This window comes from Lagopus leucura, unplaced genomic scaffold (genome assembly GCF_019238085.1).
Source record: "Lagopus leucura isolate 7727_CA_CO unplaced genomic scaffold, USGS_WTPT01 Super-Scaffold_1, whole genome shotgun sequence".
Taxonomy (NCBI): domain Eukaryota; kingdom Metazoa; phylum Chordata; class Aves; order Galliformes; family Phasianidae; genus Lagopus; species Lagopus leucura.
In genome coordinates, this window is record NW_024962250.1 from 31050122 (window position 1) to 31070478 (window position 20357).

Genomic DNA, 20357 nt, shown 5'->3' on the forward strand with positions numbered 1-20357 from the left:
TGTCAGCTCTGAAGGGCTGCATCTGCCAGCAAAAGTGGGAGGATTGTTATTAACAGGGCTGCTAATAATCCAATATATAGGGAAAAATGAAGGAAGTCACTTCAAGGTAAGGAAAGTAATGGCAGGTGCATAAAAGAAAATGAGCTGACTTTTTAAGAAAACAATGTTTCAGGATTAGCCAAAGGGTTCTTCTGTATTCGCAAATCTCCATGGAACACTTTAAAGTCTTCTGTGTTTGTATCACTTAAAGTGCTGCTATTTTAGGTCAGTGTAAATAAGTCATGTGTGCCGTCAGCCTTGTACAAGTGCTTTCAGCTGCTTAATAATACATAGCCTTGTCCATTATAGGGGCTACATGGGTATGTGCTGGGATCTGGAGGCAGTCATGCAAAGATCCTGTCTTTGGCATAGCTGTTTAATGCTCTGAGTGAGGGCATAGAATATATACTTAGGATGACCTGGAGCAAGGCAGAGGCTAAACCCAGCTCTGATCACAACACTCAATAAATAATTCAGGAGAGACCATACCATATCTCTGCTTTTGTCCCCAGCTTTGCCGGCAAACAAGAACTATTACCTTTATTTTAGTGGTACCAAGATAACAGGGTTTAAGATAAGAAAGTAGTCAATTGCCCACATTAGAGTTCTGCCATTTCAACAGCATTTCAGCAGTTTGCTGGAATTTGGTGGGTGTTTGAAGAAAAATGTGGGAGTTTTAATGCCTCCAGTTCTCCCACTGAGGTGCTTGGCAGTAATGCTGCTGTTCAGCTGCAAGGTGAGGCTAACAGAGCCCCCTACACCTGGTGTTCTCAGAGCAGAAGCAGGTGCTGAACTCCACCTCATGGTGATCATGTTAGTTTGGGCATCCAACAGGTTCCTAACCCATGCCAACCATTCAGCTGCATCTACAAAGACCTGAAAGAAAATTGTAGCAAGGTGAGGGTCAGCTTCTTCTCCCAGGTAACAGTGATAGAGCAAGAGGTAATGGCCTTACATTGTACCAGGGGAGGTTCAGGTTGGATATTAGGAAAAACAACTTCTCCAAAAGAATTCTAATGCATTGGAAAAAGGCTGCCAAGGGAGGTGGTGGAGGCACTGTCCCTGGAGGTGTTTAAGAACCATGAAGATGTGGCACTGAGGGACATGGTCAGTGCGCGTGGTGGGGATGGGTTGGGGTTGGACTAGATGATCTTAGAGATCTTTTCCAACCTTACTGATTCTGTGGTTCTAAGTTGACTTCAAGAGGGAGCAGAATGCTTCAGAGATGACATCCCCACCATCCCAATAGTCACAGCTTGCGCATTATTCATCCCCTCTGGATCCCAGCTCTCTCCGGGTCTCTTTTTCAATTCATACCATGGATTCATCGTTACCAGGACTCTCATCATGCATTCATCCAGATATTAGCACTGATTCTTAGATGCCCTCTGGGTAGGATAGTGTTAAATACCAGAAATTTTGGTAAGGCCTAAATGGCACTGTAGTATCATGTAATAGTTTGAATAGAGGACAGGGAGATTGAGCTTTCTAGATATCAACCATCTTGATTATTTTGAAATGCAGAAGTGATGGGTAAAGCCTGTCCGTCATGTGTAGTTACCAAGTTGGCGTTGAATAAGCACCACAGCTTTGGGTGCAGTGCAGTGCTGCTTACAAGTTGTTGTGACGTATTTTCTTCAATTTATCTGCTTGTTACTGCATCTGACCAAGTAGCCATAGGGTTCTCATAATCAGAAATGGGTTGAAGTACCCACTTTTCCTGATGGGCATCTGTAAGAGCTAATTAGTCAATATTTGTAAAGGATTTTTCCTTGTGCTCAGTGATTTTGTCAATTCAGGTATGCCATTCTTCCAAGAGGAGGAAAACTCAGCCAATAAAAGAGCATACTACCTCATTAGAAAAGCCAAATCTCTGAACCTGACTTGCTAGGGAAGAGATGCCAAACTACCTCTACAAATCTATGCCTCAGTACTAGTGTCAGGTTTGCAAGGTACAAATGCTGTGCTTTTGAGACAAAAATAAAGAGTACTTTGCCAGCAAAAGGCTTCCCCCATCTGACTCTGCTCCTGCATTTCAGATCTCCTCAGGCTGCTGAAACTGAACACAGTGTCTGTGAAATTAACAGCTATAGAGCAATTTGGTAAAAGAAAACTATGAACAGGAGAAAAAAAGTTTAAAATGGTACTTTTGTTTCCCCTTCAAACGTTATAGATCTGATGTCTTTGACAGAAAAATAAGTACGTGCGTTTGTCTGTACAGTGAATTTTAAAGAGAGGTTTAGAAACAAAATTTTTGATAAAAAACAAAGGCACTTCAGTTAATGAGCATGCATTAATGTTGAAAAAGCCCCATAATGGTGTTTCTTGTGCATATGTGGGTGTGAGGGATTGTAAGAACAAATGGTGGTTGGTTGCCTAGGTTTATCAAAACCCAGTAGGGCAAGATCACCTCTTTGTCTTGGCTCTGCTCACAGTCATCAATCCCTCCTGTTTCTTCCAGAGCTGTGAAAATGTCAAGGGAGAAACGCCTCCTCCTGTAACAAACCCCAAGCTCTGTGAAGCCCAGCTCCAGGGCAGACACCCACTGGCAGCTGGGTCTGGGCCCCACACCACCACCCACAGTGGTGAGGCTCCTGCAGGGCAGGCAGCCCTTGGCGAAGCATTAGGGGCAGGGAGCCATGGGAAGCTGGGGGACTTTTTGGGCTTGTTGCCTTGGGCAGGGGCTGGCCCTATTTCCATGCCCCGGCAGGGCAGTGCTGGGAGCGGTTTGCTTTGGTTGGCTGAACTCGCACCTGAAATCAGCTCCAAAACCACCTGGTTTCAAATGCCTCAAGCTCACCCTGCTCATCAGGGCTTTTGCCTCCTGCTCTCCTTCCCACTGGCTCATCAGCTCGGCTGCAGACCTGAAGTCTCCCATGTTTTAACAGGGCAACCCCCAACCTGTCTACTCTATCTTCCCAATGCCAAAACAAAACCCTGTGGGGGGGACAAACTGCTGAAATCCAGTAGTCCACGTATAGCTTCCTGGGGGGTTACAAGCCAGCCCAAACCCAGAGGGAGTGAAATGAGCCCTCCTACCCATGAGAGACAGGGATGGAGAGCTGTGGGTGATGGCCTCAGTCCTTTTGCAGAGCAGTGGGGTCTGTTGTGCATTGTGGTTTGAGGCAAATGGGGCAGACAGGGAGGAATGCAGACAGGGAGTGAGGATGGCCGGAGGGGCAGCGAGACAGCGGGAGAGAGGCTGAGAGAAGGAGGAGAGAGGAAAGGCTGGAGGACAGGGAGGAGCGTGGAGAGGGTGATGAGGTGCAGGATGACGTGAGAGATGTAATCCAATTCAGAGCTGTCCCGAGCCTCCAGGCTGGGAACCAGGTGACTGAACATGATCTGAGGAAAGCAGATGCCTTCACAGCACCTGTGGCATGGCCCCCACCCAGAGGTAACCAAGCTCATTAGCTTGCTGCAAAAGCTCTCTGCATCAACAACCCATGTGCAAAAGGCATGACACAAAAGGAAGAAGTTTGCACAAGTGTTACTCCTCATGGTAATGCTGATAACATGGAATCAGATCCTTTCTCTACTTCCTTATTCTTCTGATGGCAAAGATAATCTCCCAAGTGCTCTGACCATAATCCCAATTGGTCTCATATCTTTCAGCCTGCATATATTCTGGGATAACAAATAGCTCTCAGAAATACATATCATCATATTTTGTCAATGAAACTTCAGTGCTAGTGGTGGCAATTCTTACATCACCTACACTGTCTGGGTCCCCCCTTCTCTGTTCAAGATGATCAGTAGCACGCAGGAGCTTCCCTGTGTCAGATCAGGCATTGACAGTATAACTTTGGGAGAAACAGAGAAAGCTAAATACAAAGCTAAATATAATCTTTCTACAAGGAGGAACTAAGTGGGTTAAATGAATCTCTTCACTTTCATCATGTAGCATGCATCCTGATATAATCAAGATATCCCTTCAGTGCTAAGGACCTAATTGTTGCCACATTTCCAAGCTGTCTTCAGCATTTGCAGAGAGAGAGCAGAAAGAGAGCCACACTGAGAAGCAAGCCGACAACTGCTCCTCCACAAGAGCGGGGCAGATAAATATGATGGGAGATGAGGACAGCCTGCTCTGCCCAGCAGCTCTTCTCTCCATCCCCATGCATGTTTCCGACTGCCTGTCAGCTCCTGTTTCCCTCCTGTTTGGCCAGCCACCTCCGAACAGGCAGGGGAATAGGCCAACCCAGTTTTCTGGCATAGAGACATATACTTGTTCCATTTTCCTTCTGCACCACGACTAGCTGCTTCTGCCTTGGGAGTTGTTACCCTCCCTGAACAGGAAAAATATGATGGGAAGAAGAAGCTCATATCCCACAAGGGCTTAGGAGAGAGATATCTTCTAGACCAGGCAAGCAAAATGTGAGCCCCATTGTCACCAATGGCCATCACAGCTCAAGGAAACAAAACCTGAAACATTATCACAGAGTTCATTGTCTTCAACAGTTACTGATAAGGCATTAAAAGCTACTTCAAATAAATCAAACTGAATAATAGCCCTAGATTGGCTCGCAGCTTCAATACACATTAAGAATTTATGCCTGCCAGCCCAAAGTTGGTAGTAAGAGATGTTTCTTAGTGACCTGGGAGTAGGTATGTAAATAGTGAATTAGCAAAATGTCCGGATGACACAGAATTTTTTAGGTTACTTAAGACCATGGGGAGCTACGACGTGTTCCAGCAAGACTTGACCAGACAGCATGATGGAAGATGGAATTCCGCATAGATGTGTGCAAGTTAATGCACACTGCAGGAAATAATTTAAGCTTTCATACACGCCGAGGGACTGTGAATTAGTGATGCTAGGCATTATGGTGGACACACAATGCCTTTAGTGTAGCTAGCTGCTTAAAGTGTAGTCCAGGTCAGAAAGAGAATGAGGGAAAATTCAGCTTGCTAAAGGGCTGATACTTATGCTGGAGTAACCTTCTGGGTCAGACTGCAACATAATGTAAAGCTACATGGAAATGAGGCAGCTCTTGAATCGATTCTCTCTTTGCATCAATCCAGGGCTCAACTTTTAGACATCAAGAAGGCCAGAACCAGTTGGTAGGCCTTTTAAAAGATCTGAACCTTACTGAATTCCTTATTCATCTGTGAAGTCCTTGAAAAGTGATAGATACCTTGACAAAGACTCAAATCTGGCAATTAGATTCTTATTAGCTGGAATTAGAAAAGGCGTCCCACTTATCCCACTTATACAAATAGATTAAATAAATTATGTTTGGAGATAGTTTCAGCAAGGCAAGTTCCCTGTGTTTTGCTATGAATGAGCTAAATGCTCCTTCAGCACAAGGCACTATTGCTGTATCACCTAAAACAATTAATCCCCCTTACAATATGGAGTGAGAAATTGAAGACTTTTTTCCCTTTAACACAAGGGGCACGAAACAATGGCTGGGAATGAAAGCCCTGTAAATTAATTTGTATTGTAATTTCTACAACACCTCTGTATATAAATGGAAGTTATGTACATAATTTATGGAGGATGGTATATGTGATTTGGAGTCTCAAACCCCTTGAACACACTCGCTCAACCGTGATGTGTAGAACACTAACACTCTCAGACAGAGTGCAGATTGCAATAGTAAAAAAAAAAAAATCACTCTAATACTCTGCATTACAATAATAAATGCAAGAATTAGAGGTTTTTACCTCTCTGTAAATAAATTATGCATGTGTAATTTTAAATTAACCAAATTAAATGATTAAAGACACTCCGTTCCTTCATAAACTTGTCTCGGGAGTGAGGAATGCAGCACACAAGCGGAGGTCTCCAGTTCCTCTGAGCCTTGCTGTTTCATTTGAGGCAATCTTGGCTTCAGTTCCCTTTCCTCCCAGCTTTGCAAGTAGAGAAGGCATTTTCTTTTCCCTTCAGCTAATTCTTTTCAGATAAATGCAAGTGCTGTGACTGGAAGCACCACTTTTGTTCGTGTCCTCACAGCTGGGTATTGCTGGTGCTGGAGGAGTAGCCCTGCCCACAGTCACTGCTCTCAATGTTTCCACCTCTGAATTAAAAAAAACGCGCTCAAATCAGGTGCAGTTCTTCAGCACTGGGCTGGAGATACAAGTGGACATCATTCCCAAGATGGGGGTCCATAGCGCTGTCTGTGTGCAAACTGCCACGCTGGTGTTTTGCCAGCAATGATAAGATTTGTCGTGGTACACTCGATCATGATTCACTCTTGGCTACAAATGCTGCTGCCCATTTGAATGTGGGAGTTTAGGCCATAGCTCAACAGACTCATTTCTTACTCATTTTGTGAAATATCACTGTAGCCTTGAGTTTAAACTCACCAGTCGCAAGGAGAAGAAACTGTAGAAGTTTGAAGGGTGTTTCTCTCCCTGTGTTACCACCATATTACCGGACAGGGCTTGAAACTGCTGCACCCCAAATAGCAAATGAGCATAGTTCTCCAAGGGAACATCTGGACAGTATCTATTAATCTCAAAGCACAGAAGATTAAAATGCCTTATATATTTATATAGATGAGGAAAAGAGAGCACAAATCCCAAGATCACTGCACAGAGCAGAAGAGCTCAGACACATGCAGGTCTGCGTCCTACTTCTGGGCAGCACTCCTTCCTGAACAGCAGTCATTTCATCAGCTGAGCCACCGCACTGCATCTTTTGTATTTTACCCAACAGCCCAGAGTAATTTGTTTCCTAGACTACTCAAGCAATTATAACTTTAAAAGTTCTCAAGACTTTATTGCTAGTAGGCTTTACTGAAATCTGCACTTTTATAAAATCAGGAATGTCCACACTGTAGTGTTTCCAAATGGATTTTACATGTCTCTGCTAGGGAGAAGTACACAAAATTGTCACTCTGTATAAAAATGTGTATTTTAGTGCATCCTTCTCTGCATAAATCAGCTCAAGTGCTGTTGTTCAGAGCTGTGTGATAGCAAAAAGAATAGTGGTTTAATTGAAGGCGTTGCAGGAATGCCACAGTTCACAGAGCTTTTTAGTATTTCTTCTTTCATTGTATCTGCAACTACAGTGTGCTTGTGCAATGCTTTAACTCATTGCATTTTGGCCACATTTCCCCCTTCTTTCTATACAAAACAGCTTCCTCCTTAATGATTTGCATGTATACAGCCATATCTCCTGAACCATTCCTAGCATTTTGGAGAAGAACCCCATTTTCAACAGCTGAAGAAACCGATTCATCGCATCCACATAAACAGGGCTTCGGGAAGCAACTTCTAAATACAGGCAGTGGGATCAAGAGACATAACAGGTTTTAAACTGCAACTTTATGAGTTTATGAATGGGATTATAGATAAACATGAAAACCAATAGCTTCAGGGAACCAGACTTACTAGCACTGAGGTTTCTGCCCGTCTTTGGTATAGTAAGCATTCCACCCATCTACTTGGTTAATTTGGTTTAAGCTTTGCAGGAAAGCAGGGAGCAATTTTCATCTCAGAGTGCTGGTAACGACTTTGCTTGATCCTAAACAAATGAGGTTCAAGCTTCTTCCAAGACAGTTTTTTGCACACCGTATATAGCTCTCATTGAGATCTTTACTGCAAGTTTCCGAGCACAAATATCTCCTCGTGGCAAACTGAGGATTATAAGCTCATTTTGTTCATACTTCAGCCAGGGTTTGGGGATACAAATACACTGAAAAGAGTGGTTATCTTTCAGTTAAATGCCTTCTCTTTCAGACTTGAACTTCTCAGAAGCTAACGTGGTATTAGAATTGGGAAAAAAGGAAAGCAGTGTTCCCACAAAACAATGGCAGGCTATGGGCTCCTTGGATTTTTTCCTAGCGTGATGGACATAAATCTACCTGTGGCCTCCAACATTACTACAGTACAGATAATTAGCTTTCTACTTAAAAAATAAAAAATCCTGGATATTTGCAAAACTAAAACATTCTCAGTGTCACAAGAAGTTGTTACGAGCTGAGATCCACATGTGCACATCAAAACATGCATCACATGGATGTGAAAGCAGAAGATACTTCACATTTTTAAATCACCTTGGTTCTTTTTCTTGTGTTTGCATTATGTGTGGGACGTGTGTGATGGACACAGGTTATGGCATCAGTGACAGCACGTACACAACTGGGTGGCTGGAAGAAAATGCAGGAGGGATTGAAACATAATTTGCCTCAATAGTAGAGGAGATGAAAAGCATGGAGGATCGGGATGGAGAGGGGTGGCAGGCCTCTGCCTCTGCTCCCTGATTTCACAGCTTGACAACGCCACACTCAGAACAGATCCCTCTCATCTTTGACTTTAGGTCAAACCATGGTCTCTGAAGGCAAGGTCTCTGAATGCAGGCTTGGATACAGTGAGTCAGGCAGTGAGTTAGATTTTCCACTGGGCTAATGCGAAATTGCATGTGGATGGGATGAGATGGACATGACTTCAATAGAGATGATCAGATCCTAACCCCACTTTTTGTGTCACTTCACAATCCATCAGAAAGCACTGGAAATGCATAGCTAAGAGGAGGTGGATAATAATACAAACTAAGTTATTTTCAGGAAAGCAGTTCGTGTCCTCTGTGAAAAGTAAAGGTACTTAGAGAGATAAGTTTTGATTCAAGCCATGGCCAAGAGAATTGGATGCAGAGCTGAACTTCACAAATATTTCAAGTGGTTCTGCACTGTTGTTTTTCTACTGTTTTCTAAAATTATGTCTACATTTGAAAAGTGTGGAGTTTAGCATTATCTGTTCCAAAAAAATGTACTGGAGAATGTCCCTATTTTTATCTATGGTAGTAAAAATATTCTACAAGACATTAAACTTGACTATAAAGCTTCTTGTCAGAGCATGGCATGCAGTACACAAACTTAGATTAAAAAAAAATTAAAAAAATCCCCAAATCACCACCACCAACCAAGCAACCAACACTGGACTTACAGAAATAAGAAAGTCAATCAGAAGAAGAATTGAGGAAGAAATAATGACACCAGGCATTAAAAAATTAAGACTACTGTGATGCTTCTCTCTCACTTACCAGACCAACTGCTAAATGAGATCATGAAGACTAAGAACTACTTAACTCAAATGAACTCAAAGCCAGATTTCTAGAAATCAGAATACAGGTTCCACGTATGGACTACAGAACTAGTGTCATTGTTAATAATGGTTCAAATGGTGAGCAAGGAGCTCAGTAGGACAGAAGCACTGAGACAAAGAGGACTAGCAAAAAAAATTTGAGGTTTGACCAGGTAAAATGATAATTAAAACTTCACTACCATTATAAACTACCATATATTCCAATGGCAGAATCTTCAAAGAGTGCTAAAAAATTAGTAGAACAAAGAGGTGACACCCCAAAATGATTCTCAATTTGGAGGAAACAGCTTACAATGTGAGGCTTGCCTCATCAAAGGAAGAATCCTGGGAGGTAACTTTATCATTGCATGCAAGCCTATTCACAGAGGGAAATTTCTAGTGACTAGAGGGAGCTTTTGCATCCAGCAAAACAAAACACTACAGAAACAACCACCACGACTTGAAGTATTAGGCAAATAGTATTTTGAAAATGGGAGTGATCAAACATTGGAAAAGTTGCCAAGAATACCAACAAAATCACCATCTCTTCCTGCCTTTTCATCAACACTGGATGCCTTTGTTTTTCCAAATGCACATTGTTCATAAATACCAAGTAACTGAATGCAATTTAGTGGATTGTAACACCCAGGAGATAAGGGTCAGTGAACTAGTGGTCCCTTCCAGGGTATAAATCTAGTGTTGGAATTTTATTCCTAATGCATTCTAGAAAGAAGATAAAACCTTCTACCTTGTGCTTCAGGGCTTTTATCAATCTCTTTAAAGGATCAAGATAAGGATCTTCATGAAAGCCATTCTCCCAAATCTACAGGTTCCTGAGCTACATGTCCTATATCTCCATTAAGCATCAGGAATGTAGATACCATTTTCTTGTGCTTCATTTGTCTTTTTTTGGAATCTTTCTGGCTACCTGGGCTACAAGAAGGAGCCAAAATGGCCTCCTAAACATATCCCCAGATGACAGCAACTTACTGGGCTGCATCTGTAAGGCCTCTCGGTCCCATAAAATTATCCAGGATTCACAGAGTTCAGCTTATTTCTGTAGGTGTTCCTCTGCAATCCAGGGTTAGCTAATGAACAGCTCAATTACAGCACTTGTGAGAGATGATTTACATTTTTTCATTAAAAATGTCACTGGAAGTCCAGTCCTCCCATGCTACAATATTGAAGCCACTGCCAACAGCATACACGGTTGATATTAATTAAAGTGGAAGATGACAGCACTTGGAAAATGAACACTCTTCTCTGCTCAGATAAATGACCTTTAACGAGTGCTTGTTCTTTAGTTGGACTAGGTCATTACTAGACATTACTGAGCATCTTCAATAAAACTGAATCTCTGACTCATCTTCAGTGTTAAGTTTAATCACTGAAAAGTGATAGTGACACTTCTGTGAATGGTCCACAGTGCTGTCCACCTCTGCCACTAGCCTACCCCACCACTGCAGACAGCTAGCAGTCTCTGAGAATCATTTTACACTGAGCAGCAGGAAAAAGGAGGTGGTGAGCTTCATTTTCTCCTTCCCAAGTATAGCCCTTCTTTTGCTGGGTAGAATCCAGAAATTGAAAAATTGAAGAAAAGTAAGCTTACAGCCTACGTCGTCACAAAACACCGTCAAGTTCAAAACACAAGCAGACTGAGCTTTAAGTAGTGGCATTGCTGCACCTTGCCCCTTGGCAGGACCACCTCTTCATCATCACTTTCAGCTGGAAAACAAAGCTGCAGTTGGTTGGGATCTGATGCCAAAGGCCTTGATACTGTAGTTCACCTTATCTTCTTGGATACCTTACAATCTCAGCATGCTTTACTGGGACAAATCCATTCAGATGCTGTGCACTTACCTCAGTCACATACATGATCTCATGGAACTGAGGATAAAGCTGTGACCATGGCAGACACCGTGCAGAGGAAAGGGCAACCACTATTCCAATACTTCTAGACAAGTTGTGGTGAGGGAAACAAAAATCTCCCACCCAGCATCTTTGTTCAGAGAGGAGGGCTTCTCATCAGAGTCCTCAGCAAGTGGGCACCAACAATCCTGCAACTTCATTCTTTCTGTGCGAGATGTTGTGTGGAGGTTCTGGGCGTAGACTGCATTGAGAAATTATGCTACAGCTTAAGACTGGCAAAATACAGGGCCTGCTTAGGAAGCAATTTGAAATTATTGAGAGCAGCACTTCACATTTCCACCGCAGAGGCTTAACAGTTTCAAACCTTGATCACTTCCAATTGAGCCACTTACAAAAAATGTGCACTGCTGGAATATTTTAAATGACTGTGCGCAATGTGTACTGACTGAACATTAGGGGCTTCAATTAAATAACGGTTCAGAACATAATGAACTGAAAAATTTCACACTCTCTAAAGTGAGATAAGCATGAAGTGAAAGAAAGATAATTAAGAAGCAGTGCACTGATGGTGGCACCAGCCACTGGCTGTTGAGATGCAGTCAGAAAAGCAACGGAACAGCTTGTGAACCAGAACTGTTTTATTTTTCAGCTCATCAAAGGGCACAGGATATGGTCAGATCCTTTTATTATTATTATTTTTGGGAAAATGGTACTTTGGAAAAATGTTCTACTTGTGTTGAAAGCAGGGGTGCACCTGCCCTGGGAGCATGGTTTGGTTGTGTCTGAGGTTGGGCACTTCAGAAGAAGAGGTACTTGTTCTCTGTTGTGAGCTGAACTGGTAATCTGGAGTCTGCGTCTGAGATTCTGACCTGAGATTCAGTTCTTAGGCCTACTGATGAAATGTCTGACCCACCTGAACCAGAACAGAGTGAGTACAGTGTCTGAAACTCTGCCTAGAGTTCTGGAGAACGATGCAACAAGGACTGTTCCTTCTGTAGCCAGCAGCAGTGAGTACTCAGCTGAGCTCTGTGATCTTTGCAATGTCACTTATTTGCTATTAGCTGCATTTATAGAGCAGCAGATTCTTTCTGGACTTTAAAAAAGTGTATCTTATCCAGAGGCACTCACTTGCCTTGCGTCTGAATATACACCCATGGTGGACTTCAAACAGGAGTTCCATCCAAGCTCTTAAAGGCATGTGACCCTACTTCTCAGGTGCCTTTCACTTACAATTTGCCTCAAACATCACACACTCCTCTCCCTCCACTCATTTATCTTTGCTGCCTACTCTGGATGTTCTCTCTGCACACGGATGTAAGTAGAAAGAAGGATAGCAAAGGTAGAGACCATTGCTCCAGACTCTTTCGCTGTGCTTGACAAAGAAAAAAGGCACTCAGAATGCCAACACATTGTACTTCAATAACCCTGACTGCAAATTGTGGTATTCTGTCTCTGTTCTGTGGCTGGTTTGTTAACCTGGGAGGTAGATGCCTTTACAGACTTCTCATGATCCCTAAAGCACATGTACTTGGTTTGAAATGGAGAAAATGAGATCTTGTTCCACTAAGTACTGTATTTAAGCCCTTATAAGAAAGTGCACAGGTATCTGAAAATATGAAAGATGTTAAAAATAAGAAAAAACACACCTAAACATGTAGTAAAATTGACACATTTCAGATTCTTAGACTTATTAGGAGTAACATTTCTGTGTTTGAAGTCATGTTTTCAACTGATTCATTGCTACTGAGACAACCCAGTGGCACCTGCTCTATGTTTGTAGAGTTAGTAACTAGCAAGGTCTTACAGCCAAAGTCAACTGACCAAAGCAGCCAGACTCTAGGAGTCCATGAAGGCTGAGGATGATGGACAGCTGTATCAAACTCTCTGGGGCTGGTATGCCACCGAAGTGCTCTAGTTTGATTTGTAACTAGACCAAGAAGTTCAGAAAGGTGAAAAGTATATGGACCTCATTTACTGACTATTTCAAATGGTAGAGAGAAGAACTCAATTTGCCAGGAAGTGCTCATGGGGAAAGCAAGGATTGGATAGAAGACATAAGTCTGCATTTATTCCAGTTTACCTGACATAAACTCAACATAAGAAAAAAGTGAAGCAGACTACACAAGTCATTTATAACCATATGCAATAAGTTTTAATGATTTAGGAGTCCTATAAAAAACTGTAAGTATGCTCTGATCTTCAAAAAAAAGTTTGTCAACTAAAACAAAATAGAAGAGAAACTTATGCACACTTCCTCGAGCTCCGTATTGCCAAACTGATGAGACTGTTATCAAGGACTCAGTCTGACTGGTCTTATGAGGAATGCAGGAAATCCAGCTCAGACCACTGAACTTCCATTCTACCACACATAGAAAAGGCATCAAAAGCAATGCAAAAACCTATTTCCTTAGACAACTGAGTAATTACCTGCCCTGGGATAAGTTTGTACCTCCCCCTCTCAATTTGAATCTGCTTGTAGTCCTTGGGCTGAGAGCTAATTATCTTCTTAATTTTGTATATTTATTTCCTTTAACAGCAATCTGAGGTAATAAGATCAATGTTTTGCCTTTGCAGACTCCTCCTGAGGAGTGGGCTTCTTGTTTTATACTGTACAGTGTCAGTTCAAGGTTTCCTGCTTAAGAGATGGCCCTTTGCCCTTCTATTTAGAGAAAAGGAAATGAGTCTGGGTCTGGACCCCCAAAAAACTGATATTTGCATCCCAATCCAGATTTGTTCTTCAAATTGCAACAAAATTCTTTCTTGACCATTTGCACCATTGGAAAACAAACAAACAAACAAAAAACACCCTCTACTACTAAGATAAGGACCACTGGGAACTTTGTTTCAACATTCCAAAAAATAGGTCAAAATGTATTAAAATCTTGTTACCTTGCACTCTTAAACAGAATCTCAAACCAAATTCAGAGGGCGCTTTGTTGTTGTTTTAAATTTAGATGGATAGCTTTGTAAACAGAGGCACAGTCTTCTGGTCGCTTGGTTGACAATGGACTGCAGTAGGAGCTGTCTCCACATGGACTTTCTGTAGGCTAATAATGTGTGAATTTGCAAGGCAGGACTGCCACTAAAGCAGGGCACTAACTGAGTGGTGATTTTCATGAAATTCCATCATGTTGTGCAGTGAAAGCAGTCTCAGAGACTTCCATCATTTGAAGCAACGCAACAGATTCTTAAGTCACCCAAGGAACACCCAAGTCACATGCAGGGGAATGAATGTGAAAGGATTGTGCAACTGCCCAAGTTTTGTTTCATTAGTAAATCAGCCTTGAAACGTCAAAATAGAGGTGCTTTGGCAGATCCAGTGTTTTCAGGACTTTTCTACATAAAGAAGACAAGCTGAAACTCACCCTCTCCTGCAGATACGTGCAGTTTAGACCAACTCCTTGCCAGCAGAACATTTTGTGACAACATCAACCAGCTGTGTCTTTCCCTACAGTGCCTTCTACTATTTCCTGGATCTGTAGAATCATAGAATCATAGAATGGCTTGGGTTGGAAGGGACCTCAAGGATCATCAAGTTCCAACCCCCCAGTCACAGACAGGATTGCTAGCTGCTACATCAAGCACCAGATTAGGTTGCCAGAGTCCTATCCAGCCTGCTCTTAAACACCTCCGGGGATGGGGCATCCTCTCTGGGCAACGTGCTCCAGCATCTCACCTGTCTCTCACTAAAATACTTCCCCCTTGACATCTAATCTAAATCTATTCTCCTTTAGTTTAAAATAATTCCCCCTTGTCCTATCACTGTTTACCTGTGTAAGAAGTTGATTTCCCTCACATTTATGAACTCCTTTTAAATACTGGAAGGCCACAATGAAGTCTCCCCCCAGCCTTCTCCTTTCCAGACTGAACAAGCCCAGTTCCCTCAGCCTATCTTCATAGGAGATCATGTTATGTCACAATTGAACAAGCCTTTGAGGCTCACTCATAGAGAAGCTCCATTTTGACTTTGTTGTCTATATTGATTCTCTAGGAAATAGGATGACCAGACTGCACCACCATGTCCTCTTCAGTGTTTTGAGTGCTAATATTCTATTTGCATTTGCTGTCACCGAACCTAGAGAGAAAATAACAGTCAGGACAAGTGCATTTACAGTCACAAATGCTGCCCTGACATGGGGACTGGCTAAGCACTGTTGTTACAGCATTACTTTCTTCCCCTCACCCATGACTGTGGAGAAAATCAATACTTAATGATCTATTTCTAAGGATCAACTGCTGATTATAGCAAATATTTGTTACAAACAGGTAGCAGGCACATATTTTTCTAGAAATAGTCTCGTAGTTTGTTCATGGTACCATTTCTCATGAACCTGAAAGCATTTAACAAAAGCATCTCTTGTCACCAGAACCACAGATTCAGGCTCTGGCATCCTACTGCAACCCCTTCTTCATGTCAGAAAACATCATAATGCTCCTTCATCTCAGAAAAGTACTGCAAAAATTCAGCTTTGTAAGAGCTGTGAGGCATTTGGAAATCACTGGGAGAAAACGTGCCATGAAAGTGAATGCCTTCACTGCATGGTGCAAACATACATTAAGCAATAAAATTCTGGTTCCCAAATAAACTTGCCTTGTTTTGATATTCAAGGAAATAAAAAAAAAGATATACACACTTCTCATTTCATCCTGACAAGATACAAAACCAGCCTATTTTTATTTTGTTGCCCAATATGGACAATGAAAATAGCTGTCTTAATAAAGAGAGAGAAGAGGAAAATGCAAGATCTTGTGACGCAAAATGCCGAGGCTCACCTCAGGACTGCACACCATTCTGGGGCTGAAGTTCCACCTGCTGGTCCCCACTTCTTTAAAAAGTGCTCTTTAATCACAGAAGTAAAATCTGAAGAAAAGATGAAAATACTTTGCTAAGCTTAAAAACTACAATGGTGCAGTAAATATGCTTCTCATGGCGGGTGACATTTGATCATTTGAAATACCTGGCTTTAGCTGAAAATCCTTCGAATCAAGTGGCTGTAAATCATCTGTCCCACACGTATTGCTACTAAACAGCGAGCATTTAGCACTATTAGCACGGGCTGATAACTGCTCTCAGCGGGAGAAGGGCAGAGTACCTAAAGCACATGTCTGTGTCTATAGAGGCCACGGGGGACAGCACAAGTTTTTAAAGCAACAACCAGACCTCTCACATGGAAAGTAAGCCACAGCAGTGTCAAAATGCATGAGAGTACTTTAAAATCATGAACCACACTTTTTTTTTTTTCCTTTTTTTCCAGAGGGAAAACAATTTCTTCTAACGATGATATTAGAATACAAATGTGCAGTCATATTGGTACACGTGCTGGATACTGCACACCTCCACACTTTGTTTTTCTACAGACAGGCTGAGAATTGAGGAGAACACCATCTCCACTTGAAAGGTTTGGGCAACAGGACTTCTTCAAGAAAAACTACGATAGAGGAATAGGAATAGACTGTTTTCAACACAGAGCTTCTTATTCTCTGAGAGATTTGCTGGCTGTATTAAACTGTTCAGCATCAACCCATGAAACCGCTGTGGGAGCACTCCAGAGGTATTAGTCAATACCCTAAAAGCAGGTGAACGTGTATGGTAAAAGTAGGCTTCCAAAAATCACTCGGCACTGACCTAATCCTAATGATGCATTGATTGTATTAACTTACAAAATGACTGCTTTGATTCCTCAGTGGATGGTGCAATTTAAAATTAATAAATATGCTTTTTGATGGATACTTTGCAGAGGAGTCAGAAACTACGATGTGTGTCAGTACTGACATTCAAGTGATAGCTTGCTTAACAAAACAACAAACCGATGTGCCTTTTAAGAAATGATGCCATGACACAGAACCAAGCATTTATTCCTGTCTAATCTTGCAGCTCTCTGAGATCCAGGTATTAGTGAAATGCAGTATAACAAGGCTTTGGTCAGCTGAAAACACCAACCCTGTTTTCTGACTCACTTTGCTGGTTTATGCCTTTCAGCTGTGGTTAGATGCTGCTTTACAGCTGTAGGAAACCTCATATGTATACATGAAAAAAACGTAAAGGGACAAATTACGTATTTGCATAATTGGAAGCTAAGGTAGCACAAGTTAATGGGGATGCTAGTGGAAACATTTTAAACAGCTTGCTGTGATCTATACTTTCCTATTTCGTTCTCCTGTAGTCTTAGGCTACTCCTTCTACTTCAAACACGCAGTGGGTCTGGTCCTTTTGTTACTAGCCTTTCGATGGTATCTTGACAGCAGAACTACATCTTCCTTCTCATTTAATAACTATTTATCATTCTGTATCTGCCCATTTTCAAGAAGGAATAAAGTTAAGTGTTCCAGAAATTGGAAAAAATTGAAGCTTGACCTTTATTAAGTGGGTTAATTGTCACAATCTCAGCATGTATGAAATTAATGACCAAAAAGTGGAACTTCAGAGTTTCAGAAGACTAGGTTAATGTCCAAAAAAGTTTAAACTCTGACCTTCTTGACATATGCCAAAAGAAACAGCCACCCTAATAAATTACTACCTGTGTGCAATTATAATAAACCATTCCTAGCATCCAATCACTTGAATTAATTGCTGCAAGGCAGTAGGGCTCTCTTACAGATATTCAAGTTAATCTAAAAATTCCTTTGCAGTTCATATGAGGCTGTTTGTGAATGCTTGCTTCTGTACAGGGATTCAGTTTCAAAGCACGTTATTCCTACCTTTGGACCACAAATCTGTATATAACACATCTCCTTAGTGCTAAAATTAGGCCTTGGCTGAGTTGCCAGCAGTGGTGAATGTGGTGAACCAAGGAAGAATAAAGGAAAGGCAAATGAATTTGCCTGATACATGACACCTACATAGCTCCCAATTTTGTCTTACAGAGAAGAAACAGAGTCACTTTTTGTAAAAGTCACAACAAATTGCAGAATGATTGAGTCCAACAGTAACTACAAAAAGAAAGTTAAAAACATACAAACAAACTCTGCACACATTAAACAACAGCACAACACAAAAGCTATACACTCGTACAGGGGAAGGTTGGTGGGGACAGCCAAGATTTCTCCTCTGGCCAGTAGTGCCTTTACAGAACAGAAAGGTGATTCCAGCCTGGTGCAAAGCAGCAGAAAAAGCACATAACACCTGCCTGCAAGTGCAACAGGGCATGTGCAGGGACCCAGCTACTGTCAGCTGGAGCACAAAGAAACCAGAACGGGATGGGATAGGCAACCCCACCTTGTCCCTGTTTGGAGGACAAATGAGCTGTGTTCAGGGCTTCAAGCTCACCCATTTTTCAAGAGTGATATATGCTTAATATTAAAAAGAATGCTAAATGTTTAAGTTCAGTTATCTGAGTCTGCTGGTGTCCGGATCCGTGCATAAATAATGGCAATCAGCTGGGAAACAGGAGTGGGGATTCTATTCCCTGTTCTCATGCAGATTTTAAGCAACTTTCTGAAGAAGCAGAGAAAAGTCTCTATGGGCTGTAGATCTATTCCACTGAAATTCACGTTAAACTGCTTGAAGGCACCAGTTGTAATGGTCAGCAGTCCTTATTTTTCTGTCTGAGAGGAACGAGAAAACTATTGTTTGTCTAAAATTACAAAGTTCCAAAAAAAAACAACCCAAAACAAAACTGTATTTTGTGTGGTACAGACCTCCTTTGAAAAATAGAAACAAAAAAGAAATGAGTTCTAGCACAGTGAACACAAGGGTTGGCCTGGAACACTGAATACTCAGGTTCAAAGCTGTGCTCCATCACCTTCGTGCAACAAAAAAGTTCTATATGCAAAAATACGATATGAGTAGGACTAAGCTCTCCAAGTTCAGACACATCGTCCAGGTGACTGTCCTGAGCACAGCACTACCATGGATTTCAGCGTTGCTTCCTGTGGCTCTGAGCAATGCTCTCAGAAGGGACACACAAAGCCCCCCTGTAGCCCCAGCACTGAGCAGCTCTCCTGCAGCAGCCAAGGGGCACAACCAATATATGCTGCTACACAAAACAACTTATTTGGTCGTACTTTAAAGCCTGTTACAGATAATCCAGGAGAATGAATACTAGAGCATTCATATTCAGCAGAGGGCTAAGGAGAAAAAAATAATAAAAAAAAAGTAAAGAAAACAGGTGCTTTGGTTTCTGCTTGGTGCCACAGGACAGGCAATATGGTATTTAGGAAAATGTGAGCGTTGCTGTGTTTTTCACTGAATGAATTCACAGAAATAGCTTCTACTTGTATCGCTAAAGCTGAAGTTAGTGCCATTTACACTGACTTCATAGCTGCTATCCTTTCAGTTGTGAGATCAGCTGAACAGTTCAGTGAATTGAAGGAGACAAAACCCAAAAGAGTCCACGTCCTTTTATGTTTTGCCTTTTCCTCCGAAGTACAACTGAGATTTTTATCTTATTTTAAACATAAATCTTGCACAATTTCCAAGCCTGCTGCACTTGCTAGGAAATAGATGTGGACACCAGAGAAATGCAAAAAACAGCGAGTGACCAATTTCCATGCTGTACTTGGTGCAGTAAGGCACCTGAAGAAGGAAGCGGATGGTAATTATGTGATAGACATGTCATCACATCTGAGTTCAACACGGATTAGAAGTCTTCTTGAGAAAAGAATTGGATGCTGCTTTGTCTGAGTGTTTGGTAGAGCAGTGTTTTGCCTAAACGCTCCTGTTTGGCACAGAGCATGAGGAACACCCAAAACTCACTTTCAGTTCATAAAACCAGGAAAGAGCAGTGGATTTGGGGGAGCACCTTCAATGCATCAGATTGAAATGCTTCAAATCACATTGTTTTGTCATTCCTTCACATCTTTTTATAAGGTAACAACTGGCAGCCATGTGTATTCCATAGTTTCTAACTATACAAATTAGAGAAAAGCAGAACCTTTCAGCATACCAACTTCATGGCTATGATGCTCATTCCTCTGTAAAGGCAAATCAGCTTCAGGAATACAGCCACTGATGAGCTGCACAGATCTTCTACACATATGGCCTTTAAACAGCATCCAGCCTCCATCCTACCTCCAGCCAAAAGGCTCGGCTCACACTCACGACAACACTTAGCCTGTGGTTGATTTTACATACTTTACATTTTTTTTTCAAAGCGGAGATTGTAGCTCTGTTTCATGACTTCAACAACAGGGCTGGAAGCACACAGCCCTGCAGTACAGCCGAAGAAGCTGCAGGTTGTTAGGGAAACGATTCATCAGTAGGTAGGTTCATGCAAAATTCAAAGGGTTTATTTTTTCCCCTCCCATTTTGTTTTTGGAGAACAGTCTAAGAAATCCAAGCGATGTCTTTCTTGCATGAGTACTTCACATAGACAGCTAAACAGAAGCAAGATTTGGCATTTAGCCTGAGATTAGTGTGAACAGCCTCTTAACCAAACATTATGAAGAAAGTTAACTTTAAAATGCTTTGAAAGGTC